Genomic DNA, 5,841 nt, shown 5'->3' on the forward strand with positions numbered 1-5,841 from the left:
TGCTGGGAAGTCCTTAGCTGCCCTTCACTCCCAGCCAAGCTGAAGATCAGAGAAGCAAAGCAGCCAAGCCAGTAGATCTCACCTCCACCCAGCTGAAATGGCAATCCTGTCTCCACAAATCCTCAGAGGCAAAAGGCTTTCTCTTCCTGTCTTCTCTTTTTATCCCTTTCTCTGCCCAGCCATATCAGTCCCGTCTCCACCTCCTTAGTGCTGGGGTTAAAGGTGTGTGTCCCAGGTGCTGAGATCACCTTTGTGTGAGCTGCTTCTTTTAGGACTTTCATGTAGTCATTGTGACCTTGAACTAACAGAGATCTGTCTGTCTCTTAATTCTGAGTTCTGGGATTAAAGGTGTGTAGCACCACTGCCTTGCTTCTATACCTAACTAGTGTGGCTACTATTTTGATCTCCAATCGTAAACAATGTATCATCACAATTTCCAGCCACAAGACTAGGAGCCAGATAAACCTCTATTCGTTACATGTGACCCAGTCTCAGATGTTTTGTTATGGTAACAGAAAACAGATTTTAAAAACACACACAGTAACAAACTCCAGGGTCTGGAGAGAGGGTTAAGAGCCCTTGTTGCTCTTGCAGAGGACACAAATCTGGTATCTGGTACTCATGGTTGGTGGCTCATGAGCACCTGTAACTTCAAATCCAGGGATCTGACACCCCTTTCTGGTCACCCACATGCAGGTGCACGTGCACACACATGCACATACACATATGCATAAATAAAAATAATTGTGAAAAACTGAAAACGATCTTTTGTGTAGTTCCTTTAAAAGTTACTTTGTTGCTGGATATTTTGTGTTTGTGTCTTCAGAGCATAGCAGGATTCCTTCTGGGATTATAACAAAGCCTCTCAGCTTTCATTTGGTTGCATTTTCCTAACATCCAGGTTTGGCTTAACTATGTGTTAATAGCAAAACTCTGGGTAGAATTCACAGCTCTTAGGTCACAGTGAATGGTTCTGACTCCACGTGGTTTCCAGTTACCCTGGCTCCCTGGGAGGGTGTGGGCAGTAGAGCATGGCTAAGAGCTCTGACTCTTCTCTGGCCTCTAGGGTCAGCCTCAATGGTGCAGCCCACATTTTAACATCCTAGCTCCGTCTTCTTTGTGGATTCTGTACCTGCAGTTTTTGGGGATTTTTGGAGTCCATGGATCAATTCTCCAAGAGATTTCTGTAAAGAAGGTGACCCAAGTTAGAGCAGGATAGCATGAGCATATGTCAGGACTGACGAGGGAGCCTCGTCCCCAGAAGCACATCAAACACTCAGAAGATTGTGCTTCTTCCTTGTATAGGATGATAGACCAAAAATAAGACCCCAGAGTAACTTTTAAAATACAATGTTAGGTACTCTACGAGGGAGCCTCGTCCCCAGAAGCACATCAAACACTCAGAAGATTGTGCTTCTTCCTTGTATAGGATGATAGACCAAAAATAAGACCCCAGAGTAACTTTTAAAATACAATGTTAGGTACTCTCTGATGCTGTGCTAAAACACTATGACCAAAAGCAATTAATGAAAGAATGAATGTATTTTGGCTTATGGTCTCAGAGGGTTAGAGTCTGTAAGATCCCATATGGCATGGCAGCAGGCAGCTGGAGTAGATTCCCAAACTAGAAATAGGAAGGACTATAAACTCACAAATCTTGTCACCAAGGATGTGCTTCCTGTAGCAGACTCCACCTCTTAAAGGTTGACCCCACCTCTAAGCGCTGCCATCAAGTGTTCAAATTCATGGGCTTATGGGGGACAATACAATTCTCATTCAAACTACCACACACAGCAAAACCCCATCTGCAGGGTGCTGTTCCTTATGGAAGTTTCTCTGGGAAGCCACATGCTCTGACCAGGCTGTGGATACAGGCAACACTGAGAACACTCTAAGATCTTGTCTTTGGTATTGTCCACAGCCTTCCTCTGCATCAGCTTCAATCTTGGACAATTTTAATCTTTTAAAAACTATATTTGGATTTGGGGGACTAATAAACTGCTTGAATCAACTCAGGGCTAGTGTTTAAAGATGTTTTGATGGAAAGCAGGAATGAATGGCCTGGGAGTCACTATCAAAATGAATCTGGTGACATCCAGATTCATTCATCTCTTGGGAAGTGTGGATGAGAGTGTGTGGTCATCTGGTCCAGGGCTGCATTATGAATCACCACAAATTAATGAAGAACTGCAGTCATTACTTTCCATCTGTTTTCATGGTGCTTGGGAAAGTCCAGCCCAGGCAGTTTGGGCTTGCCATGTCTTGCAGAGCTGCAGCAGGACATTACTGGGCTACTCTATCTGAGGAAGAGACATGAACTGGAGCCGTCTGACTGGGTTGTGCTTAGGGTTGCTTAGGGGTATGTATAGGGATCTACTGGAGACTCAGCTGGGGTAGCTGGGGACTCACCAGGACCTCAAGGGACTTTTATGATTTATTTGGGCTGAGATGAGGCAAGGGGGGGATGGTGGCTGCAATGTAGGAAAGTCTGGGCAGAAGACCCAGAGGCTTGCAAGATTATGACTCACTTAGAGAACTGTGAAGGCTTTTCATGCCCAGACACATAAAAACTAAAGGATATGTGTGAAGATTTGGAATGGCTCTGACTTTGGAAGGACATGAAGTGACAGAAGGATTACAGAGAGACCAAATGGAGGTTAGCAGGGACTGTCACAGGGTTCAGACTGATTCCCGGGGACCATGAGTGGATGCCATTAGCTGAGGGCTGTGTAAGAAGTGTAGCTCTTGGTCCTTGGCGAGTGGAAAGATGACACCCAGGTTGGCCCGGGAGTCTGGTAGACGCGGGTTCTTCCTCATTGGGGGAATGGAGTGCATGGCAAATGGCAAATGGTTGAAAAATCCTCATTTACTTTTGGATCTAGAGAGTGGATAGTATTTTCTATTTCAGGACAAACATTTTGTTTCCACTTTTAGATGACTGCCTTTTGTCACTGTCTAAGAAGAGAGTAGTTTAAATAAAGATATTTACACTTTAAGGTTTTCTTAGAACTTCCAAACAGAGACATATGTGTAAATGCCAAGCAGAAGTTTCCAGTAAATTCTTGCTTTTCTGATGTTCTCCCCTTGGGGAAACTTGACCTTGGCTTGTGGCTTCTTATCCCATCTCAGTGAGTTCTGGGCTTTAGACTAAATGTCAACTGTGTTGTAGTCTTGGGAAGGCTGACTGGATTTAGAGTAGAGAAGCTCAATATGTTCTTTTAAATCAGAATTTCAGAGTAAATTTTTTTCTCCCCTCAAGTCAGTCCTATGCAATATTTGGGAAATATTAGAAATGAGTTTCTTATTGGAAATATGTCTCATAGTCACACAGCCCTAGTCACAGAGTACTTCTCTCAGTGGCTTTTGGACATCCTTTCTATGAGCAGAGGGAACAAGTGGCCAGCACGGTGACAGTCCCCATGACATAAGATGTGGGGAAGGGTGGCCAGTCAGCCAGAAGCACATGGCAAGGCCTGAGATGATTACTAAATGCGGAGACGAGTCCCGCTTCCTGCTTAGCACAGCTTCTTGTTCCTCGAACTGCCATGCCCTTTACAACCAGCTCAAGCCTTGCTGTCACTTCTGCTGGGCTGACCCACTTCACCTCTCTCCTGAGCAGCTTAAAGCCTGTATATCTCTGAGCCCCTGGGCACAGGCCTGAATACACAGGATGGATCTGTTCTTTGCCCTGATGGTCAACACCATCTGAAGCGTTGTCTTTTCCTCATTTTTCTTTTCTGCTATAATGCCTTGCTGTGTTAGCCCCCAAGGGATGTTTTAATCACACAAATAGAACATGTGCCCTAACCACATTGAGTTAGGGCTAGGTTTTAAGGCATTGAAGATTAAAAGTCAAGTCTCAAGTGTTGAACACTGTCACCTGCTCTCTTAAGAAGGGTTCTAACACCATAGTATATTGTCAGGTGCAATGGAGAGTCAAGACTGTGACTGAAATGAGATAATTCAAGAGAGTCAGATCTCTCAGAACCTGTAAATGAGGGACTGGGGAGATAGCTCAGTTGGAAATCTATTGCCTTGCAAGCACAAAAACATGAGGTTGATCCCCCAAATCCACATTGAAAAAAACACATCTGGGCATGGTGGGTCTTGCTTGTCATCCCAGCACTGGGAATGCTGAAACTGATAGGTCCAGCCTTCTCTTAGCTTTGGTGAGGTCCAACTCAATGAGACCTTGTCTGAAAAAGAAGGTGGACCTATGCCTGATGAATAACACTATAGATTGTCTTTCACTACACACACACACACACACACACACACACTCTCATGCACGCATGCATGCACACACACATGTGTGCATACACATACAGGCACACACACATGCAAGCACGCATGCACTCACACACGTACGCATGTACACATGCATGCATGTATGCACGCACCCACACATGCAAGCACGCACACAGGCACACACAGGTGCATACACACACGCACGCATGCACGCACATGCATACACACACAGGCACACACACACATGCACACATGCATGCATGGGGGGAGGGACAGAGGAAGGGGAGGGAGGGAGACAGAGAGACTATGATCTATGATGACAAATTATGGTCAAACCCTGTTATGATGAAGTCATATCATTGTCTATCTTATAGACACCATGGCAGAGCAGAAGCTTTCTAGTAGGAGCACCCAAATCCACCCCAAGGCTTTCATACACAAATCCAGCTGTCCAAAAAGACATGATAACATGGAGAATTGTGAGTGAAACTGACTTCTCAGATTCTGCTGTAAGCCACCGACCAGTCAAAGTTTGGTTCATGCTCCTGCAGCATCCAACTCACCCAGGAGTATCTCAGAATGCAGACCCTTGGACCCCACCAGACCACCAGACTTCGAGTCAGCAAGGCCATGGCTGCATAAACTGGCCCGACAAGCTCACAGTTAGGTACCTCAAGTGCCACACTCCACTGTCTTTGTAACGGATGGTCAGAGTGCTGTGTCCCTAGGCTCTCAAAAGCTAACTATCAGCACACGGGAAGGACATTCAGACGCTTCTCCTGGCAGCAGCACGGGATGCGCCACGGGACACCTGTAACCATGCACTGGACACCTGTAACCATGCACAGTTAAATTGTTCCACCCTGAGCAGAACTGAATCTCCTTGTCTTAGGGTTAAGAGAATGGTAGGGAAGTAATGTCAAAGGTCAACCCAAGGCCAGAGCCCAGTTTGTTGACTCGTCTCCCATGTTTCTGACAACCTATCTAGCAGAGGAGAGCCCAACAGATTATGTTATGAGAGCCACCAAAAGCACTTTACTAGTGCATCCAACAAAGAGTGGAGCCTTATGGTCCCTTCCCCAGACCACCCAAGGAAAATAAACATAGCATTTCAGCTCAAAGGCTCCTGTGGAGACCACTATGGGTGGAGTAGATTTCCTCACTTGAGTGTGACATAGTGAAGTGACAGGAGGGATATTAGTTCATTCACAGCCTTGTTCTTGAAGAATGTGAGAAGTCGCTTCATTTTCAAGCATATTGGAGTGATTGCCCCTTCACAGAGAGCGACTGTAAGGATCTGTGGCCCAGGGTTCTCTGCAAACATGACCTGTGAACTAGTGCTAAGTTGTGATTGAGGACCTAGGCAGAAGTCATTGCTGTTGGGGAGCCCATGGCAAGTCACAGAAAGTCCCTGAGGGCAGAAACCGGGCTTTCTGTGTTCAGCTGCTGCTGTTGGGTTCCTCTAAGACACAAATTCTAGGATGATTCATAACTTGCCCTTGAAGAGGTCGTTCCCCATGAGCCTCTGGGAGCCACTCTCTGTTGTTGAAGCTATCTGGTCCTGCTAGGGTGGTGACTTGTCCTTTCTCTGCA

The sequence above is a fragment of the Mesocricetus auratus genome, unplaced genomic scaffold (assembly GCF_017639785.1).
Source record: "Mesocricetus auratus isolate SY011 unplaced genomic scaffold, BCM_Maur_2.0 Super-Scaffold_100676, whole genome shotgun sequence".
In the NCBI taxonomy this organism is placed as follows: domain Eukaryota; kingdom Metazoa; phylum Chordata; class Mammalia; order Rodentia; family Cricetidae; genus Mesocricetus; species Mesocricetus auratus.